This window comes from Rattus norvegicus, chromosome X (assembly GCF_021556685.1).
Source record: "Rattus norvegicus strain SHRSP/BbbUtx chromosome X, alternate assembly SHRSP_T2T, whole genome shotgun sequence".
NCBI classification, from domain to species: Eukaryota; Metazoa; Chordata; class Mammalia; order Rodentia; family Muridae; genus Rattus; species Rattus norvegicus.
Genome location: NC_141554.1, coordinates 77,229,487 through 77,250,531, shown reverse-complemented (window position 1 = coordinate 77,250,531; position 21,045 = coordinate 77,229,487). Strand labels below are relative to the sequence as shown.

Genomic DNA, 21,045 nt, shown 5'->3' with positions numbered 1-21,045 from the left:
CAGGGCTTCATTGAATACTACATGTTCCCCAGTGGGGTCGTTTTCCATTCCTGTACTGTTGGACTCTCAGGACGAAAAGGAAATGACCACCTAAGGAATCTTCCAGTGACAGCAGTCAGATCCCATTTCCTTCCCGGCTATATTCAGAATCCCCCTTTCTCTTCTTCCCTTCCTAAAAAACTCATCCCTTTCCAATTCTCTGCCTGCCGTGTTACAACCCTTCCAGCAGAATCCACCTTCCCGGTGCTTGGGCCCTGAAGTTAAGGGTAGGTAGGATGGATAGGTGCTTAATACATGGAGCCATTCAGATAGTCTTCCTGAAACTTCAGAGCGCCCCTCTCTGAACACATAACTGCCCTCAAAGGCGTGGGAGAGTGGTGTCCGGCTGCGTGTCTGCTAGGGAAAGAACAAGCCAGTGGCGCTGTGGACTGGGCGGGCTGCGAGAATGTGAGTGGGGGGCGGGGTGGGGGTGGGGAAGGGGGGTGCGCGCCCTTTATGACAGGTGGCCGCGCAGTGCGCGCTCCCGGACTTCTAAGGGGACCGCAGGGAGGGACAGATATACAGACAGGGTGGGAGGGAGTAACACATGAGGAAGGGACCGCAAAGAGGGTAAGGAGAGAGCAAGCAAGAAAGGGAGGGCTGTGGTGGGGAAGCAGGGTAGGGAGGGGAACGCGTCCAACAAGAACTGCCGTGTTGGAGCAAACAATGGCAGGGGCAATAGCGATGGTGGCAGCCGAGGCAGCCCCACTCTGGGCACCTTTCTGAATGGGCAGAGGCAGCTCTGGAAGCAGAGGAGAGCAGGCAGAGCCCGCAGAGGCTCTGAGCCAAGCAGCCCAGGGAGGAGAAGGGGGAGGTGGAGGAGGAGGAGGAGGAGGAAGAGGAGGAGGAGAAAGGGGGAGGAGGGGGCCGAGGCAGGGGGGGGGGGAGAACCCGGGAAGGAAAACCAGTAGCATCAGCAGCAGCAGCAGCTACCACCGCCGCCACCACCACAGCAGTGGCAGTAGCGGCAGTGGCAGCATTTAGCAGTAGCGTTCCCAGCACGAGCGGCAGTCGCAACCGCCCTCCTCGTCTCAGTCTCGCGGACAGCCGCAGCCACCGCGTGCGGAGCGGGCTCCGGGCGCCGCCGCGCACAGCCGGCAAGCCAGGCAGTGCCGGCGCGGGTGAGCGGGCGAGCGGGTGAGCGGGCGAGCGGCGCGGTGAGAGGAGCGCTGTCCTGGGAGCCGGCGGGCGGCCGTAGAGCTTCTGAGTTTCGGCGCCCGAGCCCCACAGCTCTGCCTCCATCTAGTGCGGCGGCTGCGGCGGTGCCTGAGTGAGCGAGCGGAGCGAGGCGCGTCCACCTGGCGGGCCCGGCGCATGGAGCAGAGGCAGAGGCGGCGGCGGCGGCAGCAGTGAGCAGGAGCAGCGGCAGCTTCGGCGACGGCAACAGCAGCAGCGGCGGCAGCCCAGCCTTAACTGCGTCCGTCCCAGCTCGGGACGACGGCAGTGGGGAACCCGCCAGCGACGTGCGCCTCGGGAGGCGGCCTGCGAGGTGAGTCTGAGCGCTGCCATGCAGCCTCCCCCCTCCCCCCCCCCGGGCCTTCACGCTGGCTCCCCCGGCCAGCTCGAGCCGGCGGGCGGCAGCTGGGGGTGGGGGGTGGCGGCTGCGAGGAACCGAAGGCGAGCCGAGCGAGAAGCTGAGCAAGGGGAGCCGGCGGGGAGAGAGTGTGTGTGCGCGCGCGTGTGAGTGTGTGTGTGTGAGAGTGTGCGAATGGCGTGCGGGTGCTGTCTGTGTGCGGGAGGCAGCGAGGCCGCCAGGGCGAGGGGCTCGCCCGGCTCGCCCGCCGCCGCCGCCGCCGCCGCCGCCGCCGCCGAGCGTGCGCTGCAATCTAGGAAAGGCCTGTGTGCCGCCGCCGGGGGAGGGGGAGGGGAAGGGAGCGGGCTGGAGCCGCCGCCGCCGCTGTTCGCACACGCCTGCCTGCCGCAGGGCAGCGGCCGCCAGCCGCCTGCCACCTCCCATCGGCTCGGTGACTCCCGGGGAGCCCCGGGCGTCCGGGAACATGGCACGGCCCAAGGCACGCTTCCGAGGGAGCGGGAAAATGCAGGCACGCGGCGGGCCCCAGCTGGCATCCCGGCCGAAGCTGCAGAGGTGCGAAGGCTCCGCCGTACGGACGCCTCCCCCGCCCGCGGCTCCCGCGCGCCCCGGGCGCCTCTGGCCACCCCGCGGTGGCCCCGGCGGCTCGCAGCACCCGCTCCTAGCCGCCGCCGGCGACTGACAAGAAGTTAGGGGCTCGAGCGAGCCTCGCCCAGGCTTGTCACCTTTGCAGGAAATTGGCCCGCTGCCCCTTCCCGCTCTCCCCAGCCGTCAGATTGACGCTGTTCTCCGGGACTCCCGGAGCTTGTCGCCACCGCGCCTTCAGGCACGCTGCTGCGACTCGATCTTGTCCAGCCCTGCGGGCGCAGAGGCCGTGGGGCGGCCCCACTCCCCGAAAGTGTGCAGACCGCGCGGTTCAGCTGAGGAATCCAGTGGTTTCAGCATGACTGCTCCTGTCTCATTAGTGAGAGACCGAACCACCGGCGCAAGGCTTTTCGTCTTTTTCTGAAGTTAAAAAAATTCAGTTGACATTCCTATTTTGACACCAGCACTTCAGATTTTTCTCTAGCTTCTGGTAGCGTTTTGGAATGACCGAGTCTCATACTTTGCTTCTGGGCTTTGGCTTCCAACATGTTAAATTCTAGGCGCAACAGCACACTTAGCTGTGTGGCCTTTTCTAACGTTCCATTTTCTAGACTTGTCTGAGAATACACAATAGTGTGTGGGATTGGCAGGACTATTTTTTAAAGCATCTTTATAAAATACTTTAGCGCTGGAATTTAAAAAACTGTTTTAGTTGTAGAAGCAGAGTGTGCCTACAGTTCCTGGAATATTTTGCTTGCTGACTAAAAGGTGCTCCAGTGGTTTGCTCTGAACTGTGAGAGACCATTTGGGGTTTGCGGGGTGAATCGCACATCTTCACACATGGATAGAATGACCAAACATTTCATTTACAGCAGTGGCGTTCTCATGGCTGAGGAGAATTTACACTTATTGAAAAATATTTTTAGAAAGGAACAAAAAAGCCCTAAGAAACTGTCATTTTACATATTAACTAGAAAACCGGCTAATCAAATAAAACTGGCTGAGTGTCTGAAACTCTATCCCAGTGAAATATGTGGCTGTGAATATAATTAACCATCTGTCTAGTGAGCAATTTAAATTTGGGCTGGTACATTTTTATTACAGTCTCTAATTTCTGGAAGACTTGTACATTTTACCCAGCACTAACAACAAAAGCGTATTTGCTTACTAGGTCAGAAATTTACTTGCGTGGTAGTGGGATTTCCCTTCTAACCCCAACCTTATATCTTATGTAGTCTCCATATTGCTTGACCAGGGAGGTCAAAATAAACCTCGTGCTTTTTTGCAAGCAATATATTTACAATAGGGGAATCCAAAGCCCCTCTAACAGCTAGTGATAAGACATTTTTTTGTTTCTTGGAAATACTTAGCAAATTTTTGCCTCCCACAGAACCTGCGTGTATTTGAGTTGAATTGTATTGAGTTGCATGTATTTGAGTTGAAAAGACAATTTTTTGTGTGTGCACATGTGTTCAAATAGGGTGGGGTGATTCAAGAAAATTTGTAAGACTTGAAATTTGCATTTCTTTACTTTGTCTTTTGCTACTTAATTCTTTGTAGAGCATACCCCCCAGCTTTTCTTCCTGTCTCCATACCCCTATGCCCCATAGAAATAGGCTAAGAAAAAAATCACACTCTTGTCCCTTTAACCAGTTTTTTTTTACTTTAATAGTACCAGATCTTGCAATTATTAAAAAAATATGTCAAAAACTGACTTTTTTGAAGACCAAACATTCAAAATATCAAAACAGAATATGGTGTATATTTAAATTCTTCCTGTGGTATGATTTTTTAACTTGAAAGTAATTACTTGAAAAAAAATGAAAAGAGTTTGGGGAAAAGATTAGATTTCACAGATTCCAACCAGTAGCTATTGTTTGTATAATTACAAAGAACCACTGATTGATTGTGCAGCAGGCCAGAGAGGGCCATTTAAAAGAAAATACTTTTAAAACAAATATTTGCCTGAATTACAGCTCTTGATAAATGGATCAGAATTATATAAGCACATGGTAGAATTGACATATGTCAAGTCTGTTAAATAAATCAGCCTGTTCAATGAATAAATCTTCGATGCATCAGTGTTTTGTTAACACACACATGTGCACATGCAGACACACATGTGCACACCCGTAATATCCCCATTGCCAAAGTGAAACAAGTGCAGGACACTGCTGCTTTCTGTTTCACTCACTGTCTTTCTCCCATCTTTTTCTTTTTTTCCCCCACAATCTGATTACCTGTAAGCTACCCAGAGAGCAAAGCAAACTAAAGATATGCTGTCGCTTCGCTTTGCTTGTGTTTTCAGAGGTAGAAGAGAGAAAGGAAAAGCTATAACGGCCGGATTTCAAACACTCAAAGGCGTGCTCATAGAACCGTAACACAATCACGGTGGAGGTTCTAGTCTCACTGAGGTATTTGCTTAGGAGATGGGCTGTCTTAACCAAAGAGGCACTGATTGCGGTCTCTATGTTCCTAAATCCAGTACTAGAGGTTTTTTTTTCTTCTGCAAGCCCCTTCCTTTGTAGTAAGAGGAGATTCTAGTTGGCCTTTGACTATTATATGTAAACTTTTTTATCTGTCAGCGTACCTGTGGTTAAAACGTTCTTGCTGGCAGTAAGCAAAAGAAGAGAGAAGGATCAAAAGAATGATACAGGAGGAGAAGGATTCACTAGGTAAGAAGCAGGTCTTTTTTTTTTTTACTTTATTGTTTTCCCCATGTTGGAGGATTTCAGGTGTAAACTTTATATTTTATTTCATTATTTTATTTCCTCTGAAGAGGCAAGCTCCCTAGTTAATAGTTCCTCACCTGAGCCCCTTTGCAAATCCAAGGTCATAAGGTTAGACATGAAGAACTTAGGTGGTTGTCTGGGGTGCTTTGAGAACAAAACAAAGGGCCATGACAAGAGCACAACTTCAGGCGACCTTTAAGTTCGGACCTTCACTACTATCCAGAAAATGTATTTTCACGCAGAGATGAAAATTCCCGTCATATCAAACAACATTGGCCTCATGCAGCAGTAAGCATATCGCAACTTAGGGAGGGGTCAGTTAGGGGAGCCTTTTTTTTGAGGCCTGCACCAGGTAGAGGCAGGGACCTTTTGTCTCGTTCCTCTTTTATGAACAGTGATTCACAGACTCTGGCTATGGGATGTGCTTTTTTATTTCTCGTAAGTGCTATGATCTAATGTCTTTCCTTGTTCTCTAGCGGAAAGAGATTTCTAGCATTTGTGTTGTTTCTGTTGTGTTCTATCCCATGCTCCCCCACCCTTTTTTTCCTGAGCCGAAGGTGGATCGCAGGACAAGCATAAACCTAGATACGGTCTAATCCCTCACACAAGGCTGAGAGGCAAGAAGATGCTGAGTTTGAGGCCAGCCTTGGAAACAGTGAGTTCAAGGACATCTTGGGATATATAGTGAGACTCTGTCCGTCTTGTTATTTAAAAGGACAGGCTGCATAAAACTCAATGTTTAATCCTTAGCGCCAGCTAAACTGGGCATGGAGGTATGATCCCAGCATTCAAGACAAGAAGTTTAAAGCCATCCTCAACTAGATAGCAAATTTGAGACCAGCCTGGGATACGAAAGAAGATGACAAGGAAGAGACCCACTTCATTTGAACAAAGTTAAAGCATTTCTTCTCTTTGGGATGGTCAGTAGGTTAACATATGTTATGACATACTTATCTCATTCTTTAAACAATTCTATGATTACTTGAAGTGTGAGGCACCTTTAAAAGACACTATATTTCCTAATTTGAGATGACAGTTAATTTGCAAAACTTGATAGACTAGTGAGCTTCGGAGAGACGATGGCTCCTTAACCTAGTTCATCTCACATTTGTCAACCAAGAGGTCTTTCCGTAGAAGAGCCTCAGAAAGATTGATGTTTTGTGTCTGACCGAATTGGAATATTGTGTTCAAAGATAATCAGCACAAAATGGAAGTCTATGTTTGCACATACACATGCACTCAAAGAGGGACCCTGTACATACAGGAGAGTTCTTCTTACTTTCATGAAAGGCTGGTAAGAGGCAATACATTGGGGCTAAGGAGAAGGCTCAAAGATCAAGGGCACTGATTTTTTTTCTTCTAGAAGACCAGAGTTTGATTCCCAGAAGCCATATGACAGTTCATGACTGTCTATAACTCTAGTTCCAAGGGGTCTGATATACACTTCTGGCCTCCTACGGCACTAGACATGTGCGTAGGTATACTGACCTTTGTGTGAACAGAACACCACACACGTGAAGTAAAATCATTTAAAAAATTTAGAAATACAATAAGTTTTAAGTTTATCAGGAAAACCTTAGGGTTAGAAAGTACATCCTGACCACCATATTCGTGAAGAAAAGCTGTAGCTCTAAAGGGAACGATGCTAGGAGACAAGCGCTCTTTTAACTTGTCTGCTTCCCAGTCCTAAGTCTCTGTGATAGACTTCATTAATCGGGGAGCAGGGAATGAGTGAACGAAGCAGTGATTCCCCAGTCTAAATCTGACCTGTCATGGAATAATAATGCAATCAAGAAGAAAAACATGAAGCCAGTTAGAAGTGCTATTTGTAAATATTTTCTTTGGCTTAGTTGAGCTTTACCAGATCTATTCTTTTTTTCTTTTTTTCTTTTCTTTTTTTCTTTTTGGAGCTGGGGACCGAACCCAGGGCCTTGCGCTTGCTAGGCAAGCGCTCTACCACTGAGCTAAATCCCCAACCCCTACCAGATCCATTCTTAACACCGCAACTAATATCTAGAGCCTGGGAGATTGTCAAAGACCAGGAAGAGTGGCAGGGTATTACCTAAAAAGCAAACTTTGTAAGTGAATGTTTGTTTCTGTCAGTGTATCATTAATTATCACCTTTCTCTCCTCTGCAGTAACCTAAATTTCGTGGCACTGCTAAGTTCTTTCCGACTCCAATGTTTGCCATATTGTTCCAGGCACATGTGATTTATTAACCCAGAAGCTGCTCTTGATGACTTGTATAAGCAAAAAACTCACTTTCTTTTTACTTGTTAAATAAATGAGGCACACCCGGAAGATACACTGCCTTACTAAGTAGAGGAGTAGAAAAAGAACCGATACCATTTAGCTCAGTGGTCCCTAACCAGTGATCTCTAACTGCAGCATGAACTGGTATGAAAATTTGATGGCCACCGAGTGTAGGCTCTTCTGAGAACTGCATGTTTATATATACATACACGATATGCATACATTTCAGGGAGTCCAGTCGTGCACTGTGAGTTAAAAAGCCTCTGGATAACTAGGAGGTGGCATTACAACCCTTTAATCCCAGTACCTGAGAAGCAGAGAGGCAGGTGGATCTCTAAGGTCACGGCCAGCGTGGTCTACGGAACCAGTTCAGGGACAGCTAGGGACACATGGAGAAACCCTGTTTCGAAAAACAAATGGAAAAAACCCAAACCAAAACAAAAAGCCTTTCCCCCAGTTGTTAGAGATCCTGTTCCATGCCTGTCATGGTCACAGTAACTTGAAATGAAAGCTGTGGAAAGGATTCTCAAAAATGCATGTTGTTACATATTCATGGTCTGTAGCCCTCAGCTACTGTTCCAAATATTTTTCTGGTTAACTTTCATAGACATTTTTATTATAAGAGCCACTTCATACCCACTGGAACATTTCTGTCCTTATGTCTAAATAAGTTGCCTCATTTTAACAAATGCTAGACTTGTCAACTCTAGGCTTCTTAAAAATGCTTTTGTAATATACATGCATATAATAACAATGAAGAAAGAAGCTATGAATGTGAAAGAGAAGCAGGGGTGTATGAGAGGGTTTGGACAGAGGAAAGGCTGGGGAGAAATGATATAATTATATTATAATCTCAAAAAAAGAAGAAAGATGGAAACAAAATACGCGTGTTCAGCTCTCACTCCAACAACTTAATTATTAATGCATTAATTAATGTAATGTATTAACACATTCTATTCCATAGAAAGCTCTACCTTGCTCACTTATCTCCTCTCCGTTTCCTTTTGTGTCTTGCTGTCTACATATTTCACTTAGCGAAGAGGTTGAGAAAAATAGAAAACTGTTCTTGGAACCAATTGTTAGGTACGGTGATAGGGTCAGACACAGAAATGACAGGCATGTTCGTGAGACTCTTGGGATTCATGGGCCTTTTGGACTACTAATCATCCTGGGGTGAGTTAAAAGATTTCATCCTGGAACTCTAATCATATATTAAACACCAGTCTCTGTAAGTGCTGCAAAATTAAACATATGCCACAACTATGCTTTACAGTTCGAATAGTAATATGTGGAATCCCTATTTATAAAGAAATGCTTATGGCATTTTTGTCTTAGCAGTTTGAACTATTAGAGAGTATGACGGTTAGTCGGATCTAACACTGATCGGGACTATTAGTTATCATTTACAGTACAATTCATCCAATATTTTTGAGCATCCACTGTGTGCTAAACATTGGGATATTGGGAATAGCAAGAGAAAAAAATAAAATGAATTGTCCCGTCATAGGAAATTAGATGATTGGGTCTTCTGCATAGGATTTTTTTTTTCTAATTTACTGCACTTTTTCTACTGTTTGTATTCTATGTCTTTGGAAAATAAGTACAGTTTTCTTAACATAGCAGAAAATTCCTCAGCAAATAGATCCCAGACTAGACCGAGAAAAGATTTCCAGCTTCCGTTGTACAAATGCTTCGGTTCTTAAACCTTTTTTCGGTTTTATAGGTTCCATTTAAACAAGAGCAACATGTTTCTTTTCCTTGCAGTTCTGAAGAAGATGTACTATCTTTAATTTCATTGGTGGAATTGCAAAAATAGCATTCATCATTATATATTGATCTGCACATGTTGGTGTATTCAGAGATGGATGCATGTTAGTATGCAAGTATGAGAAGGCCAGAGATGGACACTGAGTGTCTTAGTCAATCGCTCTCTACCTTCTTGTGTTTAAGTTTTAAAATTAAATTTATTCTGTACAACTTCATAGATGAATACTGCATTCTGGCTACGCTCATCCTCTACCCTCTATTATTTCCTTCCCATCCTTGCCACGCCCTCTCTACAAGTTCCTTTCTCACATTTTATGCCCTTTTGTGCACCTTGTTTTTTTGAAACAATGTGTTTCACTGAACCTGGACCTCATCGATTCACTAAATGGTCTTGCCAACAACTCTCTGGGATCCTTATGTCACCTCTTCTTTAGTGCTGGCATTACTATGCCTGACTTTTTACGAGGATGCTAAAGATATGAACTCGTGTCCTCATGACAATGCATTAAGCACTTTCCCGAGTGCTCCGATGACCCAGTGCCCCAGTTGCCTATCTCTGACTGAGTTAGTTTTTAACTTTGTGGCTGGTGGATGTGTTTTCTACTATGGCTGCTATTTAAAAAGAAAAAACTTTCCCCACACTTAGTGGTTTAAAATAACACAAATTATTACTCTGTTGTGGATGTCAGTAGTCTGAACTGTGTTTCACTAAGACTGAAGTTAAAGTGGGAAAGAAAATAGCTGTGTTCCTTTCAGAAACCGTAAGAGGAAACTGTTTCCAATCATTGTTTAGCTTCTGGATGCTACTTGTATTTCTCATTTTGTGAAGACTTTCCCTTTTCAAACCTTCCAGTGGAGGGTTGATTCTCCACATCTCATCACTTCAATCTTGTTTCTATCTGCATCTCTGATTTTCACTCTTTCTTCCTCTCCTTTCTACGCATAAATACTCCTATAATCGTATTGCACTTGCCTGAATGGACTGTCTCCCCAACTCAGAGTTAGTTGATTTGCCACCTTAACTAACTACAACCTTAATTCCTCTTATGCCATATAACCTAACGTGTTTGCAGCTTCTGAGAGATGGACATTTTTGCAATAATTAATAGATTAATAGGTTGAGAGGATATTAAAAGACAAAGGGGCTTTGTGCACTGCTCACCCAGTTCTTCCAGTTGTTCCACCTTGCGTAACCATGTATAATATCAAAATCATGAATTTGCCTTTGTCATAGTGGCTGTGTACAATTTTATCCCATCATACCACATATGCATATTTGTATAACTACCAACAGGATCAAGAAAAATATTGTTCATCACAAGAGATTTTTTTTGTGTTTTACACGTTGTAGTTTTTGTACTTTTACTCAATCCAGACCGAACCTTCATAGTCACTACTCCATTTTCCATATCTATAGTTTCTTCATTCCAAGAATGTTACGAGAATGGAGTCACAAATAACATGAACTTTTCATTAGCTCTTTTCACAGAGCATAATGCCCCAGCTCCATCTACATTTTTGTTTTTGTTGTTATTGTCAGTTTGTTTGTTTGTTTGTTTGTTTGTTTGTTTGTTTAAGGAAGGATTTAACTATGTAACCCAGGCTAGCCAGAACTCACTATGTAGAATAGAATGGCCTTAATGTCAGAGATCTGCCTTTTTCTCCTCCTGAGTGTTGTATATAAATAGTACATTCCTTCTTGCAATTTTGTATAATATGACCATATCATGGTTTAGCTTTTCACCTGCTCAGACTTTGCTTGTCTTCACATTAGTCTATCAATACAAAAGGCTGCTATGTACATTAATGTACAGTTTTTTAAAGAATGCAATTTTTCATTTTTCTGTGATGAATTTTCAGGGTTGATTATTGTTTTTCACGGTAAGTACACGTTTAGTTTCTTAGAATAAAATTTAGTTTTGAACAAACTATCCCAGGTTGGGCATGGTGGCACATGGCTATAATCTCAACACTTGGGAGCCTGACGTAGGGGGATCTTGAGTTGGAGAGAAACCTGAATATATAGCAAATTTAAGTCTAGGCTGAGCTTCATGGGGAGACACTGGTTCAGAGAGAGAAAAGGAAAGGAGAGAGAGAGAGGAACCATTTTATAGAGTGCTGGTCTATAACTCATAGCTTAGGAAGATTGACATTTTGGCTGCTTTAGTAAATTTTAGAAACCATGCCTTTCTTGCTTTACCCTTCCCTATTTATAACCTAATGGTTTTAAATATTTCTTCTCTATGTATTTATAGCTAGATCAGATTTATAAGTTTTTGCCTCAGCTGTAAAACACAATAGAGAAAGGTTAACCTTGCTCTTTCTGTTTCTTTCCTGAAGTTCCAAGATCGTGGTTTTGCATTTTTCTTTCTGTTTAGAGAACATAATTTAACAATTATTTCAAGGCAGGTTTACAGGCAGGAAATTCTAACTTTCTTTCCCTTGAAAATTTCTTTATTGCTCTTCCACAATAGTATATTTTCCACAAAGTATATTTTCATGGACCTGAGGTTCAAGGTTGACAGTTCTTTTATGAATGCTCTTGAGAAATATGTCATTCCATTCTAGCTCCCATGGATTCTGAGGAGAAATCTGCTGTCATTGTAACTATTTTCCCTTGTAGGGAAGGTTACATTTCTCTCTTTACTGCTTTCAAGGTATTATTTTTTTAAAAAGAAGTTTGACCATGATCCATGATGTGCCTTGGCGTGGAGTTAGTTCTTTGAATTAACCTACTTTGAAATATAGTTAGGTTTTTTTAATATGAAGGTTTATGTGTTTTGCCAATTTTAAGACTTACAAAAACGGAAAAGAAAAGAAACATCATTTTTGAATTCCTGACCTATCTCCTATCATTCTTGTTTCCTCTGATGACAGGATACTTTTTGCTTTAGTTCTGTAATTCTCAGAAGCACTGTACATTTCCCTGAGTCTAGTCGTTCTTTCTTATTTGGATTGAATGATTCCCATCATTCTATCATGTTAACTGATTCATTTCTCAGTTCTTTCTATTTTGCTATAAAGAAAGGTTTTTATTGAAAGGTTTTTATTGTATTATTGTATCTTATTTCCCAAAATTCTGCTTTTTCTATATATGCTGTTTTTATATTTTGCATTTTTTATTTGTTCCAAAGGTACTTGTAATTGCCTCTTGAACCATTTTGGTTACAGTAGCTTTATAGTCTTTGCTAATTCTATTTATTTCTTATTTTTGTCTTTTTTTATTTTCAATACATCCCAACTGCAGTTTCTCCTCCCACCCCTACTCCCAGGTAATTCTACTATCTTACTCATTTTGGTTTGAACATCAGTTTTCATTCACTGTGAGATCTTGTTTCTTACTATGACGGAGGGACGCTTTTCCTTATTTAATTGTTTTGCTTTGTCCTTGAGACAGAGTCCCATACTGTAGTCTAAGTTAGTGTGGAACTCACTGTGAAACTCAGACTGGCCTTGGACTCACCATAGTCCTCCAGCATTGACTTCATGAGTGCTGAGGTTACTGGGCTTGATGAGTGATTTATTTTATTGTTATTTCTTTTTATTTTGCATGTACAGATGGTTCGCTGTCTGTATGTGCATCATGTGTATATTGACGACCATGTAAGGGAAGCAGCTTTTTCTTCACTCCGACTCTTTGAGTTGTAAAGTTGAAGTTTGCACAATGGTGACATTTTCCAAGTGAGTTTCTCAGTGCCACAGTACACATCACTCTGAGCCATAGTGATGATTATAGGCCAGGCCTTGATCTTTTCTCTTGGGTTTTCCTACCAATGGTCTCTTTAGACAGGAGATAATGGAAAATCTTACATCCAAATGCAGGAAGCCTGTTTTTATCCATTGCATTTAATACTCAGCTTCACCTGACTCACTTCCCAACCTACTCCTTCTGCATTATCAATAGAGCCTTTAACTTTCCCTTTGATGTTGCCCAGGATCTGTATGTTGTTTGACTGCAGCTGCTTTCCTGGTTTATTGTGTGGCTGGAGCAAGGTCGTTGCTGCCCTGAGAGAGTGAGTGCAGTTTGGATCCAGTGCTTCAGGTACATCAGACAAGAGAGGCTTGAGCTCCTTTGTGTAAAAGGGGGTCAGAAAGGGAAGAGACATTAAAAACAATCATTATATTATAAGGTACCCTCAAAAAGCATAGAGAGTTTAGAGTTTATAGCTGAGAGATAAGCGAAAAGGAATGACAAAAGGGGCCAGGACAGGAAATCAGGAGACACTGAATTAATAAAAGTAAATGGATTCACTGACCAATAAATATGCAACAAAAAGGCCAAGATCATAGATATGTCTTCTAAGTTGAAATAATAAAGATTATTTTTTGACTACGGTAATAACTTGGGAGAGGGTATTAAGGGGGAAATGAACAGCGTCTCGTCATTAGGTTCAACTTCCATATAACAAAACAAAGTTTTTAAAAATGTTAAAAATCTAATTTACTGTGAGAGAGTAAATTCAGAAAACTATGTTCCCTAAATGATTCCTGGAAACCGGTGTGATGTTGGTTCAAAAGGGAGTGACAGAATAAATCTGGGTGTGAAACAGATACCACGGAAAGGTAAGTGGAGATAACCGCTGTCTAGAAAACTCAGTTAAACAGAGGAATTTAAATCTCATATGATGATAGAGAGTGAAAGTGGGGACATGCAGGAGCCCTAATCCTGAGAGAGATGTGTTTGTTCAATCTCTGGCTTACAGACCAGAGCAGAAATGTGTTGAGTTTTTTTGTTGACTTTGATGTATCGAGGCTCCAGGGCCTCTGTCTTATCTCATTGGCTGTGGATTTAGTTTTCTCTTGTTTTTCTCTTCTTTTCAAGTTTTCTGGCTTTGAGGTTAAGTTCATTTGTCATTTATCAAAATAATCCTTGAAGGGTAGGAGTAGAATGCATTCAAGGTCCTAGATTTGTTACTAGCACTACAAAAGAAATCCATTAACGTTGATAAGATCCAACATTTTTTTAAACTTATATATGATTTTGTTTTGAATAAATAAAAGTATTGCAAAGCTCTGAGAATTGATAACATGATAAAAAGAAACCTGGATATATCCTCAGCTTGACAAACTTCAATACTTTGAATGTAAGTTTGCTTTCTATTTCTATCAGAAAGAGAAGATGAAACATAGCGGACGAGTTAAATTCTGTCCCCAAGCCCAATCTTATTTCCCTTGGTTTCTGGGACAAGCACAAAGATAAATTTGATGTGTATTTTCAATTTTGCTTTTATACCTTTGTATGTGTAGTTATAACCAATCATAAATAATATACAAAACTATTCAGTATTTTTAACTTTATGTAAGCAAAATCCTAAATTATGTGCCGTTCTCCGTTCTTTTTTTTGTATTCACCAATTTATTTGAACCTTTTTAAAACGTTTTTCTTCTTTGACCTTATAGTCAATGGTGCATGTGTATTATTTTCATTATAAAAATACACACAATCACGTTATACAGAAATTGAAAAATTCAACCAATTGACCAATTCAACTTGCAAGATTCTAGGCATCTCATTTAGCCCAGTAGTTCTTGCAGTAAGATACTGATGAGCAAAATTCGAAGGGTCCAGAGAAATGCCTCCTTGCCAGTTTCCTAACACATTTACGAAGGAATAAACAGACCAAAAAGAAGAAAAAAGAATTTAACAAGAACATATATCCAGTATTATACTTGAGACCCCTGGTTCCTCGTCTTAAACTTGAAACTTTTCCAAAAACAAACCAACAAACAAACCAACAAATAGGATAGATATAAAAAGAAATCTAAAACTTCAATTTTAATTATAAAATTATTTATTTGGTAAAATATGAAGAATGCAGAAATGTAGAAAAATGAAATCAAGGACTGCTTATATTTTAGTATTTATTTTTTCTGTATAGTTCCCATTTTTCTGTAATTTCTAATTTTTCTTAAATGGATATAGGTTATCTTTATTAATGAATATGTCTTAAATGGAATAGTTTTAAAAATTATAATTTCAGAAAGCATATTTTTCAGAAAGGTTTCTGTGCGTTGAAATCTTGTCAGCAAATATTTTTAGGGTATTCGCTTACTACTGAGCTATTGCAATGGTATAGACAGTAACCACCTGACATACTTATCTGTACTATTGCTTATTCCTGTTCTTTGGGCAAATCTGGTTATTTTTTAATTATAATTTATTCGTGTGTGTATTTTAAAATATATTTATTTATTTTATTGTATAAATGGTTTCTTATATCTATGAATATGCAGCACATGTGTCTAGTACCCTCAGGAATTAGACGAGGCTGACGGATTCTCTGGAACTGAAATTATAGATGATTGATTGGGGACCACTATGAGGGTGCCAAGAAATGATCCCAGAATCTTTGAAAGAGCAAGCATTCTTCTTTGCATATATATATATATATATATATATATACATATATATATGTGCTTTAATATGTATGTGTGTTCGTTTGTTTTGGAAGCTTGCACAGCACCTTCTGGTACTATGAAAGTTAGTCGTCAGGGCTTTCAGGTGAGATATCGATAGGATCCTCCAAGGCCTGTGTCCAAAGTACATAATGTTTTCAGCAATAAGAGCTTTACCTCGGGGAGGCAACCAGGGGCTACAGCAATAGCCTGCATTGTTTTGGTGTCTCTTGGACTTCCCTGACCAACAGTTCAAAAGGAGGTTTCTAGTGCCTGCTACTGAGATTTTTGTTGGAACATCTGTGGCTCATAGGGCAGGGGGAATCATTGTCAGGCCAACTGACATAACTTTATTTAAACTATATTTGTATAAGTATACATGCAGCTTGTATATACTATATGTAATTTGGGGTAAACAGAAGCTATGAGCCCTTATGGCTTTTTCAAACATCCTTAGTGCTCTTTTCCTCTTTCCTCCCTCTCCTTCTATATTGTCTTCCTGTCCCACCCCAGTTAAAGCCCAGCCTTTCCCCATATGCCCTGTACATCACTTGGATCCCGCTGCTCCCCCTCCAGCGCAGCCCATGGTTCCTTTTCACTTCCATGGCTTGTACACTTTACCAGGTGATATACTCACATCTGAAGATTTGGAGCTAGGATCTGTGGAGAAGAGGGAAAAAAAAGTGACCTTTTTGTTTCTAGGTCTAAATTACCCAGTCAGTATAATTTCCCAGTTCCATCCCTTTACCTGGAATTTTCATTTTTTTTTACAATTGAATAATATTGTGTATAGGCACCACATTTTCATTATCCATTCATCAGTTAAAGGACAGTTAGTTTGTTTCTCTTTCCTGGCTGTTAGGACTAGAGTGACAGTGAATGTGACTGAACACGTATCTGTGGAGTAAAATGCTGAGTCCTTTGTGCGCATGCCAAAGAGTCATAGAGCTGGGTCATATGGTAGATTTGTTTTTAGCTTTTTGAGAGTCCTCCACACTGATTTTCATAATGGCTGCACTGTGATAAGATATTCCTAAGGGTGGAATAGTGCCACTTATACCTTGGCAGTAACTAACTGCTGTCTAGTTGGACTTAAAGCCTGCTCGACAGGAGAGAAATCACGGCTGATACCGTAAACCTAGCCAACTTCCCGGGGCTAGTGAAGTTGTGGATCTTCGAGGAGAACCTACTACAATCACTTTACTAACCAGAATAACTCGTAACTGCATTCTAAACACTTATCTCTATGCCCACAGATAGCCCAGCTTTCACCCTTCATCAAAGAAACTTCTCTCTTGCAATGGACAGACACCGTTGTAGAAAACCACATTCAGTCAAAATGCAGTTAACAACTGATCTCTGGGGTGCCCACTTCCAGAAAATACATCAAGAAGAACACAATTCCTGTACCTAAGGCTCAGGAGACATCAGTAATGAAAGGAGCAGAAAGATGGTAAGAGCTTGAGGACCAGGGAATCTGTGTGAGATTACGTCTCCTGTAAATGACAGGGAGGGTTCACTCGTGATACATCAGCAGTACTGCTACCTAAACAAGATCCGAACAAAGGCAGTACCAATAGACATGCTATCATGGAAGGGGCCAATCTCATGGGTCCCCATCCATATACAAAAAACTATAGAGAACTAAGGACTGCCAAGAGAGGGAGACTTAGTCACCCCACAGATGAGCTGTCTAGTTGGTTACCAAATACAAAGTAGTCAGCCCTGAAATCACACACATACAAACAACACTAAATGGACTCAGAAGGTTGTATAAAAAAAGGTCATGAGTTTGAAAAGAAGCAAGGAGGTGGAGATAGGGATTGGAAAGAGAAAAGGGAAGGGGGAAATGATCTAATTCTATTTTAATTTTCAAAAGAAGAGTAACAAGAATGCTTAATCCACTGAGCCATCACTTTACCACCAGATCTGCTTCCTTCAAAACTAACGGCAAACCTTAGATTCTTAAAAAATTCATTCAGGACAATTAGATAGCCCTCTGGAGTGCTAGAGGTCTGACCAATGACATGGAAATAGATCCTTTCACCTCTAAAATGAGCACATCTTGGAGTACAAAGGGAGTTACTTCTCGAGCTGCTTATTCCATGGAAGCTTACCTTGGGGGATAAAATAGTAGTGATTTATTCTGATCCATTAAGTGGGCTGGGATGCTTAATTTCTCCACAGCTGGAGAATAAACAGATGGAAATCACTAAGTATCTTCATCGCTTACTAAGAGAAGAGGCACTTGTCTAGACAATTCATATGCACACGTAGATACACAATTAAAATTGTTTACAATTTTATTTTTATCATTTAATTTTAACACATACAAAGTGCATTCAACTCTCAGGAATTGCTGGAAGAAAGGAGAGCAGTAGTCTATTTTGTTGGTTTGGCTGTGTCTCTCTCTCTGTGTGTGTGTGTGTGTGTGTGTGTGTGTGTGTGTGTGTGTGTGTGTGTGTGTGTGTGATACACATGCATGTGTGTATGCATGGTCACACGTGTGCACATGTGTGCATCTGGAGGCCCAAAGTTTGCATCAGGTATCTTCCTCAACCATGTTTGACCTTTTATTTTCAGGTCTTACTGAACCTTGAGCTCACTATTTAAGCTATTCTGGGTCATCTGTTAACTCCAGGGATTATCTGTCCCTTATTTGTTCCACCTTCTGTGTACTGGCATTGCAGAAAAGCCACCACGTTCTCACCTGCTGGGATGATACCCAGGCAGGTATAGTTGTACCCACTTGCCTTTTCATGAGTTCTGTGAAATCCAGTCCTTACTCAACCATCTACCCACACCCGGGGATATATTTTGTTTTAGGCAGTTCAACATATTGAGACAACAGCACAGAGAGACTTAAGAAGTTGAGCATCACACAGCAAAAAGGTAGGATGCTGATATTAAATACGTGGGACTACAGAGATAGCTCAGGGGTTAAGAGAGTAGAGAACTGGAGTTTGGTTCCCAGCACTCATTTCAGGTGGCTCATGTCTGCCTATAAATCCAATTTCAGGGCATCTGATGCGCTCTTCTTGCCTCTATGTGCACAAACCCACACTCAGACATACGATATACATGTAATTCACAAACAGTTAAAATAAAAATGAAAGTGCCATTAACCTTTGTCTCTTAATTTAACCTTTGTCTCTTAATTCTTCTTATCTTTCTATTTCTCCGTCTATCTGTCTTATGTTATATCTATGTGAGAGCACATATGTGCCACAGTGAGTATGTTGAGACCAGAGGACAATTTATGGGAGTTAGTTCTCTCTTTCCACCATATGAGGGCATGGAACTCAGGCGTGGCACCTTTACCCAATAAGCCATCTTGGCCATTCTCATCCCACGTCTTGGGTCTTGTAAAGCTGCATCTTGCCTGCTAAAACTCACCCATCTACTTTAATCGATTTCATTTGGCACTGCTTTGCCCTTGCTGCCCTTGCTGTTTTTATGTTAGCCAAATGTCAACTCACTGTAGTTGTGATGAAGCCTTGACAATTTTAATTTTTCAGTTCTCATCTCCAGCTTTTGGGCAGGGCTAGAAAGTCACTAGAGTCATGCTAGTTGATGACTACATTTTGATCCCAAATTTGCCCCGTAATGGTTTGTTCTTGGAAGGGGATGGTGTTCATTTACTACTGTGAATCACTGAGAATTTCAGGATTGGGAACATTCTGCTTTTATTTTTTATATAATTTATTATTTATTTTTAGTTATTCTCTCATGCATTTTCATCCACATTCTGGTTTTAAATAAAAGTAAACAGATTCATTTATACAGAATCATATCCCCTATTAAAAAGTGTTTTTGTTTAAATATACCTATTTCTAAAACCATATAGCTACAGCCACCTACTTTTTGACAAAGGTGTTAAAAATACATATCAGAAAAAATACAGCCTCTTCAACAAACGATACTGAGAAAACATTCGCATGTGAAAGAATGGGGTGAAAGAATGGGGCTAAATACATATCTTTTATCCTGTACAATATCCGATTTAAACTGGATAAAAATCTTAATAAGAGAATGAAACACTGAAATTTCTAGAAGAGAACATAGGCAAAACACTTGAAGATACAGGCACAGGTAAAAACTTCACTAAAAGCAAAGGAAAAGAAACAGCCGAGTAAAGAGACAGCCCACAGAAAGAGAAAATCTAAGAATACGTCTGTCTTTTTTTTTTTTTTTGTAATCAACTTGACACAAGCGAAATGCAATTGAAAATATGCTATCTGATGAGAGTCTACAGTGCAACTTGAAACTACTGATGTGGAAAGGCCCACCCCATAGTGAGTGCTACACCCCAGGGCAGTTGGTTTGTGGGGTTTATCAGAAAGCATAATCAAGCCATGAGGAGCAAACCAGTAAGCAATGTTCCTTCGTAGCCTCTGCTTCAGTTCCTGCCTCTTTGTTCCTGCCTTCAGATTCTGCCTTGACTTCCTTTGTTGATAGACTGTGATATGGAAGTGTAAGGCCCTTTCCTTTATCACAGCAGTAGAAGCTATAGCTAAGACAATGTTAGAAAGGGGATTAGCATCCAGAATATAAAAGGAATTCAAAAATAGATGTCAGAACCCACATTACTTGATAAGCGGGCTATGAATTGAACAGACTTTTAACTAATTAACTAATTAATTAAGTTTACATGATAACTGCAGTTTCCCCTCCCCTCTTCCCAGTTCTCCCCCCCCCCCGCCGCCTTCTCTTCAGGAAAGGGGAGGCCTACCATGAATATCAATCAACTTTGGCATATCAAGTTGCAGCAAGACTAGGCACATCTTCTCCTATTGAAGATAAAGGAGGCAGCCAAGTAGGGGTAAAGGGTCCCAAAGGCAGGCAACAGAGTCAGAGACAGCCCCTGCTCCCCTGCTCCAGCTGTTAGGAGTCTCACATGAAGACCAATGAGGGACAATACATATTAGAAAATTGTATTACCTTTATCCATCAATGAAAACTACACTGAGATTCTATCTACAATCAAAATAGCTGTCACCAAGAAAACAAATAACACATACTGGTGGGTGTGTGGAGAAAGTAGCACCTTTATGTACTGCTGGTGGGCATGTAAACAGATGTAGCCACCAGGGCTATTTATATGGAGATGCATTAGTTACTTTTGACAAGGCAACTTATAGAAGGAAGAGTTTATTTGGACTCACGGGAAAGCATGACAGCAAGCAGCAGGCATCGAGGCTATAACAACAAGCTAGGGGCTTATGCCTTGAACCACAAGCGTGAAACAGAAGGCAAGCACCGGAAATAGTGTGAAGCTATATACTTCCTCCACTTCCCTAAACAATGCCACCAACTGGGTGCCAAGAAGTCAGATACATGAGCCTCATTCAAACCATCACAAAATGCTCCTTAAAATATGGGTAATGGAGCTATACCACTACTGAATGTATGCCCTGAGAATTGTGAGTCAGCATACCATGCAGATACCTGCTAATCCATTTTCATTGCTGTAATATTCATAATAGCCAAGGTATGAAACTAGATGTCCATCAACAGACGCATGGGTAATAAAATAAAATGTAGGATATATACACAATGGAATTTTATCTAGCTTGTAATGAAGAATGAGCAATGCCAGTTTTGGGAAAATGGACGGAACTAGGTATCATTTTATTAAGTGAAATATGTCAGACAGAAAGACAAGTATTACATATTTTCCTTAAACGTAGGCATTATACATAAATACACATGCATGAGCTCATGGGATATTTGTACAGTCAA

The 21,045-nt window shown here is 41.6% G+C and overlaps 1 protein-coding gene across 4 annotated transcripts in view; it reads left to right on the top strand.

The window, feature by feature from the left end:
• The first annotated feature begins 525 nt into the window (after positions 1-525).
• The window catches only part of Nexmif (neurite extension and migration factor), a 131,548-nt gene continuing 111,028 nt past the window's right edge, over positions 526-21,045 (top strand). For 3 of the 4 annotated variants that reach the window (XM_087599418.1, XM_087599419.1, XM_087599421.1), the window contains exon 1: positions 946-1,528. The gene's annotated coding sequence lies outside the window, so the exon portion shown is untranslated. Of the gene's footprint in view, positions 610-945; positions 1,529-21,045 lie in introns of those variants that run through there. The other variant, XM_087599420.1, reaches the window with a different exon arrangement.